The 23587-nt window shown below is 42.3% G+C and overlaps 1 protein-coding gene across 5 annotated transcripts in view; it reads left to right on the top strand.

Annotated features, from left to right (window-relative positions):
• Positions 1-3203: 3203 nt before the first annotated feature.
• The window catches only part of Tinc (transmembrane protein tincar), a 32646-nt gene continuing 12262 nt past the window's right edge, over positions 3204-23587 (top strand). For 3 of the 5 annotated variants that reach the window (XM_072015932.1, XM_072015933.1, XM_072015931.1), the window contains exon 1: positions 3204-3899. The gene's annotated coding sequence lies outside the window, so the exon portion shown is untranslated. The remainder of the gene's footprint in view (positions 3900-23587) is intronic. The other 2 variants (XM_072015935.1, XM_072015934.1) reach the window with 1 other exon arrangement.

Below are 23587 nucleotides of genomic sequence, written 5' to 3'. Positions count from 1 at the left end.
AATTAATGCAGTATAAAACATATAAAAATAGTTTTATTTATACGTGAAATATAAACTTGTTATGTGCGCCCCCCAACACTGGCTATCGAACCCGTTTTCTCCGTGTTTTACCTTAATAAACAATAAGCCTAAGGAAGGTTTCTATTTGATAGATGTTTGATAACAATTAAGGGTCCCCGCAGTAAAGTATAAAGTATAAATCTTCTGAGGATTCTTTAGGATTATTGCAGGTACGAATAAGTATGATCGAGGGATGGATCATGGTTTATGGTACGTAACAATATAGAACAGCTATTTAGCAACGCGAAGAAACAATGTAGGATAATTGATAATCGCAAAAATAAGTGAATCCTTAGTGAGATAAATTCTTGTGGTAATATCTCAACATTATATGCATCGCATAGTAAAAGATTGATCGTGGTGCCACGGCTAAACCTTGCAAAACCGGCGTGGCATTCAACGCGTTAATGTAGCAATGCGATACAACTGAAACAACTAAATTCGTACAACTACTCAACTTTAGAGTGACAACTTACCACTCAGAACTCACAACTGACAATTCACAACAACTCGAGAACTAACAAGTAACGACTAATTCGCAACTTACTCGTAACCGACTATACTCTTCGTCAAAACGTCGTTTTATACAACGATTTTCGGTATTCGATTATGCGGTATGTGTTTTACAGCTGTTAGTGGCCCAAGATGGTCACGTACACCTTTTCAATTATCCATCCTAAAAGGCCACGGACATATGGCCCAATGGGATTTTCTCCGTGGCTTTTTCACCATATTACAATAGAAGGATGAAGCGTGACGCAATTTGGCACATGACCTTTCAGTAAGAACTTTTGATACGTTTAATGAAATAGGAACGATAGGTGGTATCGGCGATTGTTACTCGGTAAGGTCAATATCGCTAGAGGAAAGGAGACGAAAAGAGAGAAAGAGAGAGAGAGAGAGAGAGAGAGGGAGAGAGTGCACATTGAGAAAGACAGGTTTAGCAGCGTGAAAGCAAAAGGTGAGACGGACGAATATATTAGCAATCCCGTTGCGGGTTCGTAACCAAGACTTACTCACGATTCCGACCCTCATCACCGCACAATTACTTTCTTTGCTTCGATGTAATGTCGTTCGACCGGAATACTGGGATTTTCAAAAGACCTTTACAACTCCGAGTCAAACAATGTCCGTAGCAAGTATCAATTTAGTCATTTACTCGATCGGTGTGTTTAAACGTTTACCATGAAACCAGTTATTCGATGTAGATCATTCGTACAAGTTGAATTCATAAATCTAAAACGTAGCAGAAGGTTAAACGAAAAAACTCCGTGACACGGTATCGATAATTCGCGGAGGAAATATTTCTATCGATGAAAATTCGTTCCGGACGTTAAGAATCGACGTCGTTGATAGGAGGAAATGGAATCGACAGGGTAAACCAGAGTAAATGCTATTACAAGCGAATATCTCTGGGGTGAATAAACGTTTCTGAAAATGATCCAACAATGGGACAAAAAAGCAACGCATATCGAACGTAATAATTTTTCCAAATACGGAAAAACAAATATTCGATAGAAAAAATAGAATTTTTTGAACTATCCTCAAGTAGATATCGTTAATCGCTTGCACTGATTCTACACGCATCGCATCTTGTTCGATTCGATCGACGAATTATTGCCACGTTCGCAACATTGTAATCGTCCTTTCTGAAATAACCGATCTCGATCGATTTCCGGGTATGAACGTCATCGATAAGAACTGTAAAGACCGGTTCATAGAAAGCAAAAGAGCGAAGGGAAAGTAAAGAGGAGCAAAGAAGGATACTGGCTCCTACCTCGTATCCACGATAAAAAATATTGCGTTTGAAAAAACGTTGGAGTTTTCAAGACCAACGACGAACGTAAAAAACGATCGACCATGATCGTTCGAGACACGCGCTTTTTCGTTTGCGCGAATGTACGAACGTTTGTGGAGTACCTATTCGCCAAGGAAAAATAGAGAAAATAGAAAAAAGGAACGCGTTTCTATACGTACGTAGTACACGCATACTTGTTACGTATGCATGCACGTATTTGTTTCAACATCGAAACTCGAAAATTGAAAAAGTTCAACGATGTTTTCCACGGACGAGTAGTTCGTTGACTGGATTACACCATTTTCCAGTTTCGTCCGTGCATCGCACACTTCCGGGACTTTGGCGTTTAAAGTAGCGTCTATTCCCTGAAGCAAGCGTTCCAAATAATCGACGATCCCACGTTTCTAGTTTAGATTACGGTTCAATTTACCGAGTAAACTAATTGTAAGCACGTTGCTATCGTTAAATATAACGATTCTAATACTTGTACAGTTTCAGTTGCGAGTATATGTATACGATATCATCGATTGTTCTAGCTCGTACTGTCCAACGAACCTACACGCTTCCTAACAACATAACAGTAGAAAAGCAACTCCGCTACTGTTGATTAATCGGCGTGGGCGTCTTACGGAAAAAAAACTACCGTTAGATTCGGCAAACGAACATAATTATCATAAACACGCGAAACTGGTTGGGCACGAAACAAGATCATCAAAGATAATTTAACCTAACCAATGACAAGCCTGTTCCTTCTGGCGAATAGACCAGTTCGACTATACGGGTGGTTGCGCCTTTTCACGAGTCGCTAATTTCATAACTCGTTCGAGAAGCGTGGCTCGTGTATCGGTATGCGATACATTCACTTTTTGTAAAAAAAAAAAAAAAAAAAAAAAAAAAGAGTATATATTAATCGATTGGAAGCATCGCATCGTTATATCACCTATTTTTTCGATTCCGCGTTGAAGCAGCTCGAGCGTGTAAAACGCGAAGCGTGAGTTACGGCGTAATCGCCGTAACTTCGATTACGCGTAATTAAGATTTCGATGTCGATACTAGAAGCGACGATCTAGAAGAAAGGAATATCGAACAATGATAAATGGAAAACAGTTTAAAAACTATGGAGAAGAGAATAGAGACGGACTATAAGGAATTCGATTACAGGTAGATTCGCTTGTTATCCGGAAAAAAGGAGAAGAGCAAGGAAAAGAAAGTCGATAAAATAGTAGAATCGGCGGTGGTGTCGAGCGTGAGGAGAACCCCTGTAGCGCAAGGAGTGGGGGAAGGATAGAGCTCGACGAGCCAATGAAGGGAGGAAGTGCGCGGCGCAGATGCGTGGTACATTCGATGCGCCGGGCTGGTCAGAGCAAGCGTGGACGTTTACCGCGTCGGATCCTTTCGATTTTTCGCTCGATTCTTTGCTCGTTTTTTCGCTTACGACCGCGTTGCGAGTCACACGGCTGCCAGACTCGGACCGATAGCTTCCTAGTTACGCGAGTGCTTCGAACCCGATCGGTACTTCTTGCCGTTCTCGAATCTTAATACGTACGTATTGCGGGGAATCGAGAAAACTTCCGGGATTGGAAGGTGAATCGAGCCGGAGTATCGATGATCGACACAGTGCGGACGAATCACATGTGCAGTGACATTGGTATCGAATTTTGAGCGATCAATCGAGATTTCTCTGTCGTTTGTCCATTCGGTTGGACGTAAGACGTCGTACCGCGTGTCAAGTTTCGTAGAATTCTAAGTTTCGCTCGCGAAACATCTGCGATGATCATAAGAATGAGAATTCGAGTGACGCTATATATTAGCGACACTGTCTATCGTTCTGTACGTTTTTGGTACTCGCTTTTACTTGGACCCGAACTCATTGCGGCTATTTTGGACGAGTAGACCAATAGCACCGGTAAGAATGTAAAGATTGGTCGGACAGAAGAACCGCGAGTGTCAGTAGTTTACAGTGTTTGGTGAATTTGACTTTTCGAAAGGTATCTACGCTCGCTGAAAGTCGCCAACGTCGAACCAGGATTGGAGCAGAAAGGTCAGTGTGCGTTTCATTGTGTTTCATTTATCGATCGTTGCGGCATACTTTACTATACGTGGAAACACGAAATACAATATATACGAAACAACGAGATATCAGTACGATATCGGAATATATAAAAACGATCAATTTCGCCATGTCTACGATCGAATAAAACGATATATAGAAAATGTGGGTCAAATCGAATCTTTCGACGATCGAGTATCGGAAATCGACGTGGATTGGCGTGAAAACAGACGAGAACGGTGGACGTTTCGATGGAACCTTGTTAGTTTTTTTTTTTTTTTTTTTTTCTTAACGAAACGAAATGCCAGAAACGTGACTGTTGAGCGGTAGTTGAGAAGTAGTCGGGGTGTAATTAAGATCGATAGCTGGAGATTAGATTGTTCCGGGGAAAAGGGAGTAGCTGAAAGGGGGTGCAGAGACGAGAGAATTCGGGATCGAAGGATGGTGGAGAGAAGGTGGTTGCGCTGAAACAAGCGTTCGCGGTGAGCGGAGGAACGTTGCGTGCAGGAACGAGGCTCGTTTCGTTTCTGCAATACCAACGATGCGATACAAGTGTGACTATCGCGCGTTCACCTACGATTATCATTGTCAGGGGGGTTTAACAGATTTAATGAAACCTTTCCAACTTCTTTTCCGTCGCTCTACTTTTATTCTTTCCTTCCCTTCGAGCGTGCGTACGCCCAATGATTAATTCATGCTTACCTTCGCGTCAACGATTTCATTTTGCACGCAGTACTTGCAGCTTGAATCGGATTAGGTTACGTCGTAAGTTCTCGTGTAAACTGGCTTACTATCGGAGTTACGTGTTCCGTACTTGGTTTACTAATATTCCGCGTTACGTAAATGGACCATGCGACGACCCATTCTTTCGTATCGAAGCTAAATACGCGTGTTTACGTTCTCTCCGATATTTCCAAAATGTCGCTCGTTGTAATTTCAAAGTATCGAATATGTTAAAACGTTGCATAAATATAATCGAATATACACCGGCTGGTCGAACCGTATTATCTTAGAAAAGAAACTCTATTTTCATAAATTTGCGTATTTCACGGACAAAGTGGAGTTTCGATCGATTTATTTTCCGAGAGTCTGCTGTGGTATCCGATCCTGATACTCCTTTCTCTCGTTCTCTTCTTCTCTTTCGTTTAGCCCGTGAATTCTTCTAATCGCACTCGTCAACGAAAAACACAGCACGCGTCGTTTCCATTGCCCTTTCGCACGCGCGATCTTACGATCGATTTATTCCCATCGAACGGTACGTTCGTTCGATCGACTTTGGACGTTAATGAACGACGGTAGGAGCGCGCATCGAAGATTGATAATTGACGTCGGTCGTTCCCGTGAAAGTCAACGTACCGTAAAGTTCTCGGTTCATTCATCGTTCCCACGTTGCGTAATGATCGTTGCTGGCACGTGCCACGTGCGACATACAGACGTTACATTACGGTTGACAGAAGCGTTGTAGTTTAGCCGTTATACTTAGTAGCCGATTTACCGAAAATCGTCTACATTTAACGGTATTTCTACGTTTGTCTCGAAGAACTGCTGGGAATGCGGCTCAGACACGACACGATACGATCGAGTTAAGATCGGTCCTCTTAAAAGCTACGCCGATCGTACTTCGCTTCTTGTAAAACTCTGGTTCGTGATTAGGAATTAGGTCGTCTGCGAGGTATCGGGTTGAACGCAGGTTGGACGATGGTAGAAAAAGCGATACCGGTTTCCCTGTTCGAGGTAATGTTTACCACTCTTTCCCTATCTCCGAGCATACAGCTATACAAGTCGTGTATATTAAAGCAACTCGCGGAAGAGGTTCGTCGAGAGGTTACGTCATTACTAACCAAAAGCTACTCCCGGTCTTTCACGTGCCCTCTTCTTACCTCCGACTACTTTACCGCTTTCTTGCCTCGCAAAATGATCGAGCTTTAACCTCGATGATAGTAGAGCACTCTCTTGCCTCCTTTTTTTAAGAAATCCAGCTAGAGCGATGAACATAACGAGGAACAATATCACAGAGTCAGCGAGATTTTAAAAATTTTCATCGCAAGCACGTAACATAGTCGTACAAATTTTCCATTACTTTCGCAAATATTCGATTACTTTCAGATATTTAAAGATGTAAAAATACTTGACGCGTTTAGTACCATCGTTTTGCTTCTCTTCGCGAAGATGCAAGATTGCTCAAATATATATATAATATATGTAAGTATGTCAACGAAAGCCAGCGAATCAAACCATCGACTAATATCGCGAACGAGGCAGTTTAACGATATCGACTCCGCGGTATAATAGATTGTTCGGTGAAGGAGGCTCGTTATTGATAATTAATCTCATTACGAGCTTCTAGCGTAGCGGCAACGGAAAAGGATCGATCGGCTCCCTCGAAATCGAATATAATAGCCTTTTCATCGGTTCTTTTTTCACGCACCTTTCATCGCGTATGCCGTCTGCTCTGCCGGAGTTAAACTTTTCTCCGCGGACAATATCACCATTTATTATAGCGAACAGTTTTATTCAGCGTATTCTCGTTCGAAAGAGCGCGCAAGGACGAATCCTTTGTAGAAGAAAGTTATCGAAAGCGATTTATTTCGCGGTTGATGCTAAGCTCGACTGGCCTCTACGCGATGAGAAATGAAATTGGATTTCGAAATGCTTCAAACGGACGACCGTATCGTGACTAATTTTCGTGCTAGCTAATTTTCAGCGTATATACTCGTGTATGTATATGTAACGACCTCGAAATCCTTTTTCTTCGTTCTACGTGCTCGCGTTACGGGGTTACAAAGGTTTCAAGCTTCAAAGCAACTGGTGTGTATATGTGTATACCGGCTTCCGGTTTCTGATCAATCTAAAAATCGTTCACGACTATGCTTCCGGCGGAGCGTGTATCGCGTGGCATGGTAACCCTTCGACGAAGAATCCCGGACGAACGATTCGAAGGATAGTTATCTCTTTATCTCGTTGAAACTTTTTCCGCGACTTTTTTAATACAAAGTGTATTTAATTAAAACTGTATGTAATTTAAAAAAATATTTCATCTTCGTAGAAGAAATACTAATAAGTATATATTAAACATTAACGGGTATACATTATGTATGACGACGTTACAAACGGGAAATTTATAGAGCTATATTTGACGGCCTGCCCGAGTCTCCCCCGTGTTACACTGCGAAAGGGTTGAAATAATTATACGGAGGTTAGCTTAATATGAAACTTTCTTTGGAACGAGCACCGCCGAGACGTACATATTTTGTGCACGCAACAGGCTATCCTGGCACTTGTACGATCTGAGCAGTACGATTATTCTCATACAGCAATATTTTTCTTGTCTTCGTAATTTATGAGCGTAATATCGAGCAACGCGTAACGCCACAGCTTTCATACACTGCCATAAATTCTTTACTGCACGCCTAGGTCGTTAGAAGATTGACGAAGGAATAACTATTCAACGATCGATTTCCTACAGGCCCAGTTTTTACGAATTACTATACGCTTTTTACCGCGTGTCCAAGACGATCGAGTATCGAAAAGAAAATAATTAATTCTTTACCGATCAATTTCCTGGCGGCTTTAAATCGCTGCAACACGAGTATTTCGAGGCATTCGTAGAGACGACGAGATATAAGTGGTTGAAAGAGAAGGAAGGAAGTTGATTCGTGGTTACACGATCGAACGGATAACAAAACGCGTTCTTCGAGAAACGAGTGCATCCTTCCGCAGTTATGCATTCGTTGGAGCGCAAAGAGCAGGCTACGGGGTTATTTTTGTCGTTTCGTTCACACGGGAAGGCGACCATCCCGGATAAATTTATCACTCTACGACTCGGTACCGGGGGCAATTTCGGGATAGGCTTTTATAGAAAAACGCGAGCGCTCGTTCCAGCGCTGTTTCATCGAATTATCGCCACGTACCACCGAACGTCGCGACAGCCTTCATACGCCACTTTGAAGTTTCAAACTATCGTTTAACGATGCTTTCAAACAAATTGTTTGAAACAAATATTTCAGGAAAGTCCGGATCTTTCGTTCGTTCGAAAGTTTCAACCGAAAATCAATTTTATTTCAATCGCGCGGCAATTAATTACTCCGAATCGAAGAGAACGCCCCGCCGTGAAAACAAAATGAAGCTGGACACAATGGAAACAGCGCGATTAAAACACGGTAAATTTTGGCGGGCACCGAGCCAAGTGCGCTCGTACGTTCGCGCTAATCGAACTCTTTCTTTCCGATAGCATGTCGCTAATTGCACGGTAAAACTATCGTGCTTCCATATATCGCGTTCCGTACGCACAGCTTCGTCAAAATATTCCATCGCTTGTAGACACCTTTTACGAATATATTATGTGTGTCGTATGAAACATTTTGAAAGTTACGACTATTCGTACTGTATATATTAATATTTCGTCAAATATATATTTTATACATATACATTATACGTATACGTTTTCGGATTGCTTTCAAATATAATCGTGACGACCGAGTCTCGTCATAGCGCTAACGAAATTTCGAAGTGTCTCGTACAAGCCATAGAGTATGAACGTAAAAGTTGTCTACGACGATTCTTAACACACTTCCGTGAGTCATCGTAGTATCCTATCGTATACTATTCGTCAACAGTTCAATCAACGAATTCGTCACGCGACCGCTTTCGATTATTGTTAGAACGATCGAGGTCGTTTAGTTCTCTTCGGCGATCGTGTCAGATTTATCGTTACGCCTATTGCTCCAAGTGGTGGGTACAATGGCAGCACACAATGGTGATTATCGTAACGTTCTACCATCGGCGTCTTCGATCCTCGAGAAAATCTCTATACGAATATTCTATACACGTACGTATGTATTTGTAGGCAAACGTTCGAACCAAGTATAGTAGTTGGCGAAGGTGTAGTGATCGAGGCGTGGATGTGTACGTGCGAAGGGAAAGAGAACGAAAAGCCGGTCTTCGATGGAACACCTGTTCCACAGGTATGCGATCCTTTCCACTCTTCTTTGTGCTTTACCTCTCCGATCTGGATTTCTTCTACGCGTGTCTGAGCTTTGTTACCGCTTTTTGTAGCCGCCATGGGAAGAACGACGTTCGATGCCACGTATCGTGATATAAAATGCCTCGCGTTCCTCTTTTCACGGCTAACCAAAATTCCCCGAATAATTATTATAATCGACGATTGACGACATAATCGATTAAACAGATTTAAGAGACAATTTATTAGATTATAGTATACTATAGTATAGTATAGTTAGGAGATCGACTCTGTCTTCGTTCGTACGATTAAGATTCCATGACTTTGAATATTTATGCAAATTCATATTTGTATGGACGTAATTCGTATCACAAGGACCGACCGTGTTTTTTAATTTTGTTGCCTAGACCTTTTGCCGCGTTTCATACATATCGTAATTGCTAAATACTCGTAACAATATTTTATTTCTCAGCTAGGCTATATACAACGTGTCGTAATAACAGTACGCAACTGTATATAACTCGTTACGAAGTTAAGGTGGAAGAAGGTGGCTTACGTGAAACTTGTTTACCGATTCATCGTCGTTTTGTTGCGTCAAAGCGGCCATCAGACACTCGATTACGATTTTTCGCTACCACCTGGCATTGTACGTTTCACCATATCACGTTCATCCCAAGCTTTCGCAATTCTTCTTTGCTTTACACGTTGCTACCCTGTTGGAGCAAACGTCAAAGTGCTCGTGCACGACGGCTCTTTTGTTCTGCTCTCGAACGAGAACGCAAACGCCACTGGCAAATCGACGTTCCGGATATACGTGCAATATGTATATCGACATTTATCCATATATACTATATTTATATCGCGGATGAAAGTCCAATCTATTTCTATATCACTCGAATATTTCATGACCTTTTATTTCCTACGTACCTATTACATTTCGTTCGAAACTTTGTTCTTCTTCTGTTTCTTTCGCGCGTATAAATAAATAATCCAGCAGTTATTCCTTGACAAATCGAAAGGTCTCGCTTATTTTAATCGTCTGTTTGTTATTATTTCGCTCGAAACTCGACTTTTGTTTCGTTTCGTTCGTGAATATAAACGATCGATGGTTTTCTTCAAAATTTATGATATCTCCGTTATTTTATTATCGTATATGTTTCTGCGGTTCGAGCGATTTTTATTACACTCGAGCAGTTTCTCGTAAGAAAGGAAACATCGAAACAAAGCCGAAGACAAATGATGGAACATCTGTTCGTTCGCAATTCGCATGCCTCTTGAAATTATTTATTTCTCGTTTCACCTCCCGCGATTCACATCCCCTACTTTAACATTGATTTATAACGTTTGTCGCGCTTGATCCATTATAAACCGCAACATGTTCCCTATTGTCTTTGTGTCTACTGGGTATGAGGTTAACACGGAGAATGGAGCAGCAACAAAGCAAGGCAAGAGAAAAGTAGTTAAAGAGGAGTGGGGCTAGAAAGAGTGAGAGAAGGGAGGAAGTTGGCGGTAAAACAGAGAAAGTGAAAGAAAAGGGTTCGTGCGTTAGGTAGAGAAAGACGGATGCGATCCTCCATTTACGGCCAGTTTCCCAATTTTACAGACGGCGAAGCTTTATAGAACTTCTCGAAAACCTAACTTCTATTACAAATACGAAGCAGAATAATATTCCTGCCAAGTTCTCATTGTGTCTTTTGTTGTAGCGGTCAACACCACTTCTAAGAAAACTCTACACATCTGGCCTTTTAGTTTTCTCAAGCACCGAAGCCATCGACTGCGTATAGACAAAAGACTGGGACGAAGGCAGATCGTAAGCAGTAAGACAGGCTTCAGGGCTTTCAGTCACAGGGTAACACTGCTAGATCGTGCGGATCTGGACCAGCTCAAATTATATTCCTATTTGTATTTACACTTCTGTATTAAAATGAGATGGATAGCTGTTTGTAGTTGTTTGGGCCGGTATAGTTGTGGTGATAGTGCTACTGCTAACAGCGGGTGTAGATGTCGCTCCGCCGAGGTACTCTGCTGTATTTTCTTCTCATTTTTGATGCCGCGAAAGAAAATTGAACTCCGGTCGCCGGGATTTGAACCCAGGTCCCGAAACGTACGTAACCTAAGGCGCGCTAACCACTGCGCTGCAGTCGTTCGACGCTAATTAATGTCGAGTGCCGCCACAAAAATATATTTTCTACTTTACAATTTATCCACGCGTTCCTCTGTTTGCACGTCTAATAGCCTCAACGTCTTTAAAACCCAAGAATTTTCTGTTGCCTGCTATTTCGCCCCGTCACCCAACCACGTATTCTAATCTCCATCCTTCGATCAAGATGGCTAACAGCTGTTCAAACATATTTGCTCGGATCCGCAATGATCCCAAGGAATCGTTATCGTCGCGTCTGAAATCCTCTTTACAGCAATAAAATCTATTAGCGTCCTAAGACTTAGTTTTTCTTGATTGTTTGTCAGCTAACTGTCGACGCCCTAAATTTCTACGGTGCGTCCTTCAAATCGAGACACTGCTTGGGGTTATTGCTCGTTGCGATAAAACACGAGATAAGCGGCTTTTCTCAGATAGAACGTTCGAAGGTCGATTTCACCAGCGAGCGACCTTTGGTAGGGGCCGACCAGCACCTATTCTCTCGCTTCTTACCGTTTTTCTACCGAAAATTGTAATCAACGAATCCGCTTGTCTCGTGCTTTAGAGACGCCCATCGCTAGTTTTCCTTCTCGACGTTATCGTCACCGAACTTTACTCGCTATCGACGCTTTTAGTCTTCGAAAGTTGAAAGTAAATCGTTATATTTAAATTGTTAACTCAAAGTTAAAATCATTCGAACCACCTCTATTATCTTAATCGAAACAGGCGATCGGCTGATTCGTGGCGTCGATTACCGTATCGAGACGAGACTTTACAACTCTCGTTGACGCGTTATTCCACGAATACGGTCGAACATTTGCTTCATCCGTCGATGCTATTCCATTATACTCTCGCTCGTATAATCGTTTACGATACATCTTGTTATGCGGGCTATCTTCAGGGAAGATACGTGAAAAATTGGACTAGGTAATATCGCGCAGCAAGCAACATCGTTGCCGCCGAGCAACCAAGCAGGCCACGGTTCTCGTTCTCGATCCTTTGGCGCAACCTTCTTGCCGTGTGATCGTCGCAACTCGCCTGGTATATACGCTAGTAACACGATAGTCGAAGCTTGGCTGCACAGTTTGGAGCACATTGCTCCGACAACCTCCATTGTTTCTGGCCAGTTTATCGTAACCCAACACTTATTGTGCATCAGAATGCCACGCTGGTTTTGCTCTCTTGGTAGCTCTACGACCTGTTCGTCGGCCTGCCTCCCTTCCAGTCTGTGTACCTTTTTGTCTAAGCAGTCCCTCGTCCCTAGCGATTCTTCTTTCCTTCGTGCATTATTTTCTCGTTCTTTTGACAAAGCTGCTTGGTCCTAAATTAGAATATTCCGCTTTACGTTGGCTAATTATTCCAAAAATGTTCCACGAAACTGGGAATGAGACGGAGAAAAAGAGAACAACGCGTTTATACATCCGTAGGATTCACGGCGTGTTGTCGAACCTTCGTCGAACTACGAGCCGCTTAACGATTAACGGATAACGCGAAAAGCTGCGTATTGACCTGTAAAGTTATTTCTAACCGATCGATATACGTAGCAAAAAGTCTCTACGTTGTTTAAAGATTAGAGAATAGCCGACGATATACATAAGCGACACGACGATCGCTGACACGAATTATCGTTCTTCCACGGTTCGAGAAAGTCCTTCGGTCGCCACGAAACTTTACTTTCTCTGTATCTAAATTCGTAACTTGCCGTAAAGTAGATTTTTTATGATCGTCGCATTCTTAATTTCATTTTTTTCTCCTACACGCCTAAAATTTCATAAAATATCTGGCGTATTTATTCCTGAACTTTGTCGGCAACTTGAATGTTGACAAACCATTTCTACACGCTGTTCTACACACCTGAAACGTCGAGAAAATTAAGAAATACCAGGAACTATTATAAGGGTGGCGTAACCCCTTGATGTAACATTACACGCGATGTTAATTATTCTATCGTAATGTAACTTGTAACGAGGGGTTGCAATGATTTTCTAATCGCGCGAAATTGAAAACGTAGACGCTTGAGTATACCGTAGAAGGCGATTACTACGCGTGCGATGGTGCAATCAGCTCCGACACTGTAATACAATCGGTATAGGAACTTGACAGTGGTGTGAAGAATATGGGTCAAGGGGCCAGAGTATTTATCATCCATTCGCTCGAACGAATTAATTTTCCTTTCATTTTCTCGACTCCATTTCCTGAAACTCGATTTCTCAACGGGAAACCTTGTAATTTCCATTTAAGATTTTATGTCTTTCAGCTCCTTTCCCGGTTAACTCAAGAATTCCTGGTTAATGAGAATTAAACAGCGGAAATTTTGTCATATTTTGGAGAATACAGTTAGAAAGTAGAACCTCGATAAAATATCATTTTATCTACCAAATATTATAGAAAGCACTCTACGAATATTTCATATATTTTTCCATGTTATGTGCATTTTGTAAAATTTTGCGCTTTCAAATTTCCTATAAATGCATAAAAATCCGGCGTCTAGCGACGATACGCCAGATACACCGAGTCCAAATTAATTCGTAATTATTAGATTAAGCAATGACTGCATTCGTATTTTTTGTTTTTTTTTTTTTATTTTTAGAGCGCCTTACAAATTAGATCAAAGTTAGATTTGTATGCAAATAGAAAAAGTCAATAGCCTTGAGTCGAGATTAAATGGAAAACTAAACGTAAAGAACAAGACGAAATTTCCACGAATCTACGAGCTTTTGAAATGAAAGTAGCTACGTCTGTGCGATTAGAAATTACAATGTCGGTTCGACAAAGTGTAACTTCGATCACGAGTCTCTCTTTGGTCGGTGTAACAGCCGCTGTAAGCACTGCCGATTTTCACGAGTACACATCGTACATGGATCCATTTACTTGCGCCGTTCACGCTCGACTTGTTCGCAACTCGATACTCCCGTATTTAATATCACCCTACGAGCGTGACACAACACCCACTCCTGTACCAAGTGACTCGTTACCATCGTTTAACCCTGCAATGCTCGCTCGAAACATCCGGTTAAAGGTATCGACCGTTGACCGGCTGTCCCCGAACGAATTTTTCCAAACCATCGCTTTATCGCGTTGCTTCGACAACAATGTATTTCGATATACGATTTACCGCATTCTCTGTATCAAAGTTATATTTTCGAATAGAATCATCCGCTATAGCGTAAGGTTATTTTTATTAAAATAAAACTGCACCAAGTTTCACCTCGAAGTTACCGTATTTTATAGCTACAGAAGCAAAATAAAGTGCTTATAACATATTAGCATAACGCGAAATGATCTTGGTCGATTTCTTGGGTTGGAGTTGGAAAGAGACTTCACGCGTTTGCTATACCAAGTAAATAATTATATAAATAATAACGAACAATCTCTTGTTTGAGGTTTGGAGATTGTACTAATACAATATTTGTTTTCTTATGTCGGAGAATATTCTTGTGATATAATGCATCTCCAACCTGTTAAATAAATATTGTCGAAGTGATTTCTCACTTTTAGGAAAACCCAATATCTGCTCTAGTATTTAGTTTTCTTAGTCCTCGAAGTCATTAAGTATTGTTTAGCACTAAATCAATTTGAAGGGCCTCTCAGCCGCATAGCCTTTTTAGGAACATGCCTTGCACAGATGGTGCAGCGGGGTATAGGCAGGCCAGTTTTCGTAACTATATAAATAACCCATAGACCCATGGTTTCGAAGCTCTGTTGCAATGTAACGCTGCCAATACTTATACCTACTTTTTTTTTTATTTAGTAGATTATTTACGATCAATTCTTATACAGAATTTTAAGTAAATTTATACGTACTTAAATATATTCCTATTGCACATTCATCCACGCGTTCCTCTATCAGGTAAGCTCAACAAATACGACTATTATTTAACGAAAGTAATGCTTTTATAGAACGTACAAAGACCATCGCGGTCGTTAGTGCCTGCGTTGGAGATACGATCGACCCAGTGGCTTTTTAGTATCAGAAATTAACCATCGACGTCTTTGTTTCTCCATACGATAATATCGCGTCGGAATTTACCGAACCTATGTGCACGGTATCAAGCTGTCGCCATGTACACAAGTAACTATGTACTTGTTCGGTTTACCTAATGAGATTTAACAGTATCCAATTATCTAAAGTGCTTTTCCGATGGTCGCTTCAGTTCCTATCAATCAAATTTCCCTTCGGCTAGCGGCCGTGCCGGTTCGGTTTCCAGTCTCTGCGTATTTTATTTCGCGAATTAATTTACCGCCTGTGTGTATATATATCGTATAAAACAGCACGGACGATCTTTTATGGGAACATTAAAATTTCGCGAAATATACTCTCTTTGCGCGTTTAACAGCCACGTCAAAGCCAACGATAATGGTAGTGTGTTAAAAATCGTTTGCCCCGTAACGTGAAAATTGAAAACGCGACCGACCGCCGCATCGACTTTTCGTTCACCGAATCCTCTTTAATCGCGTTAATCGCGGTTCAAAGGAAATTTTTTCACGGATTACTAAAAAGTAACGCAACATTCGTAATAAAGAGTTTTAAATATCCCAATTTTCTCTCCTTTCTTTCTTACGATTTAACGAAAACGATATCTCGAGATACTTCTTCCTGCGTATCTCTATAACGACGGCAATGATTGCCGCATCTCGTAGATTCACGATATACGATACACGTCGAGTCCCCGCTTATATCTTGCAGCTGTTGTTTATCCCTTAGCTTGCAATTATAAGGGGCGATAAGAATAATATCCTATTTCCTTTCACCTTTGTCGTATTACCATCTTTTTATTTTAAACCTTTTCTTAACGATATGAACCATAACGAGCCGATCGTTGCGATGCATCGGATAACGATAACGGAAAAGTACGAAAATTACCGCATTCTGAGTACAAATTGGTAGACACGACCGGGAACATTCACCGTCTAATATTTTCTTCTTTTCCGTATCACGATCTATTTGGTTTATCATTCTATCCGGATTACAAACTGTTCCCTTCGTTCCTCCGTGGTTTTCCTTTCGGTCGACACCAATATTTGCTACGACTTTTCAGTTCCAGCGACACACACATACACACATATAGGAAAAGCAGAGCTTATATGCAGCTTTTCTTGTTTGGTCGGACTGTAGAAAACGGAAGGCAATCACTTGGGATTTTATCCGAGATTACTGTGAACGCGAGAAAGGGACGACCGTTTGAAAACCTCGAAGAGAAGGGGCCGAGCGAAAGAAAAAGTAAAAGAAACGCGTTTTTCATAGCTGGAGAAACTATTCAATTACATGGGATAAAATTCAAGATATTTTGTATACACGCGCGGCCAAAAACGTTCACTCGATTTTATTCCTTCGTTCACCGATGCGTAGGTTGGTTCGTGTAGTTTTGTGTTTTTATCTATATCCGTAACGTCCCATTCGATCGTTATACGGAAGTATACTATAGGGAAGAAGAAAACGATAAGAAAATAGAGAATAGGGTAGAGCGTGGCGGGTGACGTGATAAAACATCGTAAGATAACGGTTCACGGAGAAAGGTACGACCAAAGGGTGGAAGACAAAGGAAACAGATGGTGAAAATTAAAGCCGCGCGGTACGCAAACTTTGTTTTCTTTAGTCGAATTCGACGGACACGAAAGCAACGCGCCGTAACCAAATATAACATCCCCCTGACGGGATTCACAAGCGCGTCAAGTTTCGTAAAGCCTGCGCTAATCGTATTTGGGAGCTGTTCAGCACGCCCGGAAACCAAGTTATACGGGAACGAAGCAACGAGTGTTTCGCGCTGCTTCGAATTCTATACATTCGTACTTATGCACGTGCTCTCGTTTAATCGCAGACACGGTCAAGGCGAGAGAACGTGCGTGCCCTCGCATCGCGTCGCTCGTTAATCCTCCTAATTGAACTCGACGTTTCATTTCGTTCGATTCCTTTTACTTTTAGCATAGGAGAATCGCAGAGGAAAAATACGACAAGTACGATTTCGTTGATCTTCTGGTTTTGATGATTATTTTTTTGGTAGTTCAAAGGTAGTATTTTAATGTGACGCGGGTTAACGATAAGGATAACAATAACGATAACGACAACGTAATGTTCCGTGCGAAACTTTGTTACTATGAAATATATATATATATACGCGTAGAAAGAGAAAATAGAGAGAACTCCATTGTTCCAATACTTTCTGTAGCCGTAGCACGGACAGCTTTTGAATTTAACCCATTGAATTTAATTTATGAGTCACTGGCGATAAAATGTCGCACGTCCCTCGAACCGTCGAGACTTAATTTTTCTCGGTTTCGGTCGACCGAAAGAGCCGATAAGAAAAACGCAGAGAACGATCGATATATCAGAACCATCGCTTGTTCAAACGTTTAAATAGCTATTCGCACTTTCGATAGGCAATGCTAATTCTCGTAACCCTCGCATTTCCATGGCGTTTCGATAATTCTCCCCTTTCGGTAGGCGACCGTCTTTTGCGGAAACGGCTCGATGAATGGATGAAACTGATCGAATCCGATCCCTTCGCCACAAAACTAATTACGTTCGTAAAGCCATTAATATTCCCGGAGCATATTAATCCATAAAGGAAGTCACGATCAGGCTGGATGTCCGATCTAATCCGTCGAAGAGCGACGAACCTTGTTTGTCGTGGCTACTCGATCGATCGGAATTACGCGAGGCAATCGTAACAACGAACGTGTATTACATTCTGTCGAACAGATATGGCAAACGGATATCGTAAAAATACCAGTCAAGGATGTTGATATTCGCGCCAACTCTGTTGCAGTTGTTCGTCGGAGAGCTGTTCTCTTCGAAAATATTTATAAAAAGGTCTGGCATGTATCTGTCGGGCCAGTCATAACATCCGCGAGATTAAACGATATTTGTACGAAATTCTATTTCCCAGTTCCTGCAATTTCAAATTTATGACTCCGTGAGTCGAATACGTCTGCTCCGCCTGCTGCAACGGAGCACGTATACGCGCTGCCCTATCGCTTACCTTTCAAATTATTCTGACTGGCAACCCCCTACCAAGCCACGGCGAAATTCACGATAATTGCCGCGTCACAGTCGATCGTAAGCTAAGCAAGACTGTCAGGAAGACTGACATCGACTGCGTACCTACTTTCGTTATCGAATAACATCGATGCTCTCGTCACCATTGCAGTCTCTGTTGCGTCTATATTACTCCAAACTACATTATGTCGCATATCTATCGTACTCTGCAACCGTTGTCGATATTCTGCAACTGTAAGCCCATGTTGTCTTAGCACGTTCGCGAATAGTCTCACGAGGGATCTCGTCGATTTTAGGACGTTTATTTAGTCGTTCGATAAGCTCCAAATTACATTTTCCAAAGTAGATCCGTTTTTAACACGATATTCACGCATCGTTTATGCTTATATTGTGTTTTTATCGATATCACTATAGTAGCAGCATTTTTCTTTTTTCTTTTTTCTTTTTTTTTTTTAGATTAACCAACTAACTAAGTTATTATTTTTAACTTATCTCGCGTGTACGCTTTGTAAAGTAAGAAAAATGTATTTCGAGCAATACCGAGAAAAACGTGTACATTAGTTACACCTCTGTATCACCTTTTTATTCGCATACGTCGTTACGATCGATCGTTAATCGCGTAATGATCGCGTGAGAATGGACCTTGCCGAAATTCTCGGTGCAAATGAGGGTTTAGATCCCGATGTTTAGCGGTGTGTGTGTGTGTGTGTGCGGCATCGGATATTGATTGAATGGGATGCCATGGGAGGTGTGCGGCAAGAAGGAATAAAACGTTGAAGGGAGAGAAGGAGAGCCGGTGACTGTCAGAAGGGAGAGCGACAAAAGGGACGAAGGATGGATGATACTTTGCTCGTTGGTCGCTAATCATCCTAAGGCAATTTCTATTCAAAAATCAAAAATCTTTTAAAAGTTGAAGAACAACGTGCAACAATTATATTTCCTTCTTATTTCACGATCGACTAACTCGATCTTTTTCGACAATTCAACCCGTACTATTTCTGGCTACAAACAGAGTATAACGTTGCTTAAGTTTTCTCGATCAATTAATTCGTCTACTTTGGTTAACAAGTTAAAGATACGTATTTGCGGTGTACGTCAACGAACCGACGTCGACTAACTTGAAAATTCGTACGACAAGCTTTCGCTGTAACAGCATCCTAAGGCAATTTCGCTTGTCCCGTGGTAGGGGCGGTTGGTTGAAACGTCGAATCGAGGGTGAATCTCGAGGGTGAGTCATCGGTGGAACCCCGCGGAAAACTGGGAAACTTTCTTCTTTCGGAATGTCTTGAGGGGTAAAGGAAGAGAGCGATGAGTCATCGAGACGAACCGGATCGCGTCGATTCGATTTGTCATGACAAAGCGTTCCACCCATTCGGATGTAACAGGGTGAGGTTAGGTTGGAAAAAGAGGGGGCGATGCAATTATTACTCGGTCTTGTAGTTCGGTCTTCCTAGTTCGGAAAGAAAATTTCGACGTTCGTTGGTACTCGTTTTCTCGAATCGAAGGCTCCGATTTCATCCGGTTTCGCGTGGAGCCAAGGAGAAAAAGAATCGCGGTCCTCCGAGCTCCGGTCGACCTCGTTCTATCGATTTACCGGGGAAAGCCGAGCAGAAGCGACGCGAAGAAACATTCCGGGCAGCTGCGTTTCCCGTACCGTTGCGGAAGCACCTGCACCCAACGATTTTAGCCCGTTTATCGTTTCGTCTTCGGAACTAGAGCCGATGCTAAAAATCTTTCCTCCGAGCATTCGTTACGCGTACGCCGGAAGTCGAGTGCGTACACTCCCGTCCATAAATTATTACGCCGCTCCACCTACGATCGGTCGTCCCAGATTTCGACGAACCTTTGCTTTTTTAGGTTTGATCGATCGATGTTTTGGATTCCGTGAGATAACGATCGCGAATGTACAACAAAAGTTGGCGGAAACCAATTGGAAAAGCTACGAAATATTCACAAAAGCTGGCTCCACGATGTTCTAGTCGGTATTTCATTGAAAAAATATGAATTCGATGGAAGATTCCGATCGATATCGAGTCTGAGAAGTTTGATCAAAATCATGATTCGATTAAACTCGGTTACACGTACGATCGGTAATATTATCATATCGTAGCATCGAATATATTAATTTCTCTACAGTTTATCGTTTCAAACGACGTAGTAACACTGAGAAAAAGATATAATAACTTTGTACCAATTTCTCCAAAATATCTCCTCCTTAGTGTCTAACATACTTATGAATGGGGTTGTACGCACCAAAACCTGAACGTAATTTCAACATCGATTCCGTTGAACCTTCCGATCTAGAAATAGCTCTGCTTGTAAAACGCACTCGCTTTTCGTTCACAGATCCTCCTCCGTTGTTATTCGTTTATCGTTCTATACCTCGTCGGATCAAACAGCTACAGATTTAGAAAAACGTCGAATACGTCCCCCCTTCTTTTTTCTAGCTCGGTTCTCGTACTATTTATCGTCGTATGCCTCTCGAACGTTCACTGTGATTGATCTCGGAAAATCAATCGCCGATGGATACGCGCGTACAAAGAAAATTCATCTCGGCTGCGTATGAAACGCGTTGTTACGAGGGCGTAGATGAACGCGTATTACGGCTATATCGACAGAGAGTAACGAATGACACGCAGGAAATCAAGTTTTTCGAAGCCGCGAGACGAGGATGGCAACATTTACGCTAGGCACGAAGCATTGAAACGTAGACGTTTCGATAGAAAATCGATTTCCGGTCGAGGTTCGTGCGGATCGCGCCAGCAACACGCTCGCTTCGTCCTGTTCGTTGTTTCTTTGTTGCGAGCGAGCATCGATCGGTGCCGCAATCGAACGTGCTTTAGAAATTTCCGCGTAAAGTAAACTCGTGACCAACTTGCAACTCCATACTCCATACTCCATACTCGTCTACAGGAAGGATTTCGTATTCGAGGAAGCGTCGTCGCGTTGTCGTTGTCGTTGTCGTCGTGTTCTCCACGACGAACAACGTCGTTGTCGGCTATGGAGTCAGCGAACGTGACGCCGTTTCCCTGTTATTCGCTTCGCTGCGTTAAATTCGAAGTGCATGCTTAATTTAAGACACCGGAGAGAGAATGCGGGAATATCGACGTTCTTCGAAGAAAAACATACGGTGCCTGCCGCTTTCTTCTATTTCTGAACACATCTTTCGAAATTCGCTTTCAGATTAGATTTCAACTCCCCGATAATTTACCGTCATTCGCTTTCAAAGTAATTACCACAACGAAGAAAATATCGTTATCGCGTTACGAATACTTACGGACATTCATATTTCTACGAATATAATTAAACGCCTGGAACTTAGATAGGAAATTGTTTTATTTATTAGATATCGCAGAGGATAGTATACTTTGGATACGTTTTTCCACATTACACAGCTCCGCAGTTTTTAGCTATTTTCGAGCTGGTGTATTTTCGCATCTTTAAATTTCTCATAGAGATATAAAAATCTGCAGCCTAATTATGTAACAGTAACGGAGAACAATAGGGGAAAAAACGCTATAGGCAGCCTAGGACTATTCCATTCAACGTCTGAGTTTTTTGTATGAAATCGATGAAATAGTGGCGAGAAGGGAACCGTAGATTTCCGATAACGATCGTGGCTGCTTTGTACGATAATAGACGCGTCGACGATTACGATTACGATGCATCGTCGACCTCGGCTTTTCTCAGTCGTCTCGTGAATCCAGCCCAGCAACGTAATTCGGCAGGAATTTACGGTCGCGCGAGCGTCTATAGCCTATAGTTTATATCGTGCCATGCGTATCCAGCTATTTCGGTGCTGTTTCAAATAAAACGAAAGCAAAAACGGAGCTGCATATGGAAATTGCCGGCGTACACGATGCGTAACCAGAGATGTCACCCTTCGTACGTAAATAGCCAACTTACTACCAACTATCGTAGTATATTTCGTACTTGACCTTTTTGAAAGGTCTGACGTGCACGACAGAGTGAACCGCACGCGAAATACCTGTATCGAGTTTTGTTTTTTTTTTACACTTCGCCTCGTACTTTCAGCGGTGAATGTTTCGCGATTAAATCGAACGTGAAGGTAAAAAAAATATCGATCGTCGATCGCGATTTCGTGCTTTCCACTTTCCAACGAGCGTCCTTTGTCTACGTATAAGTCGTCGAAAGATCGCGTTCATGTTCGATGTCGATGATTCGAAAGAATATATTACGAACGAATATATAACGAGATAAAAAAGATAATAGAAAGAAATGCCGTTCGTTCGATATGAATGGGTTAATTTGGACGCTGGATCTACTTTCGCGAAAGTCAGCGGAGTGTCTTTTTAGTCTTCGTGAAAAACCACCGAAAGAAATCGTGATTTGAATATAGGACGAAATTTTACAGAGACCGAATGTTCCCTGGCAACGATCCAACACGATTTTCGCTGAAATATTGCCATCTTCGACTCGTTGCGCGTTCCTTCTAATCCTCTCTCATTTTATCCCTTTCTCTCTCGAGAGGCAGAAAGAAAGAGAACTAGAAGAGCATCGCGAACACGAGCAAAGACGAGAACGCAAACGGGTAATAGAGAAAACGAATGCAAACACAAGCAGAAATACGAACGGTTCGGGGGATGTTGAAACGCGAGATCGGTTGACGTCGATAATTGAGGTGTCGATGCCTCTGACTGGTGCAAGCGCGCGCTGTAGGCAACAGTGGTGAGCTAGCCATTGGCAGCCTGCCAGCTACTCCTCTTGCCATCGATGCCTTCGGTGTTGACCGACAAACAAAAGGGACCTCGATGCATTGTCCTCGACGAGACCGAATGCAGGTCGAGGATTCATCCAACGACCGGCTCTCCCGTTCTCGGCTGATATTGCATTCCGTAAAGGACGATCGGCGTGCTTGTCGCTGTTCGTCCCAATAGCTTGCTGTCTCGTAACGAACTTTCCTCTCCTTGTCTCCGCATCGCGCGTGTTCACGCGCAATAATTTCAGCGGAGAAGAAAATTTTTTTCGAATCGTGCCTAGATATAATCGATATAATCGCGTTAACTTTAAAACAGCTTCTCTTAAAGGCCAAACTCGTCCGATCCTGGCAAATGATCGCCAGTCTCCCGATATCTCTGACAAAATGCACGGCGTCAGGTCGATTAATAATGAATGAAGTCGTTCGTATCCCCGACGTTCAGAGCAGGTCGAGCAGACGGAGGATAGGCCGAGTAGAATTGGTGGGAAGAGCGGAGACCGATCGAAAGGCAGTTGATTGACGGGAGCATGAAACGGCAATCGCGGGCTAATGCCCTGCGAACACAGAGTACAGACCTTTCTCGCACGTTCTTCGCTATCTCGTTCTTCGCCTATCGTTAACCTTAGTTTCGGTTCGATATTGTTTACGACTGGCCGACCGACGGCGAAAAGAAACTCGACTAATTTGAATCGCAAAACAAGACGAGTCAAGAGTTCAGAGAGCAAGAGCGGGACAACGGACGAGGTCGAATCAGTTGCCAGGCGATATACGGAATATATAGGATTAATAGGGTGTTCCGGCTGTCCTCGCCGACACAGCCACGTAAGTAGCTGTCTCGAAATGTCGGAGACGTTCCGGAAACGGA

Source organism: Bombus fervidus, chromosome 13 (assembly GCF_041682495.2).
Source record: "Bombus fervidus isolate BK054 chromosome 13, iyBomFerv1, whole genome shotgun sequence".
NCBI lineage: Eukaryota > Metazoa > Arthropoda > Insecta > Hymenoptera > Apidae > Bombus > Bombus fervidus.
The sequence above is the reverse complement of the archived record's forward strand: the minus strand, read 5'-3'. Positions and strand labels throughout refer to the sequence as shown.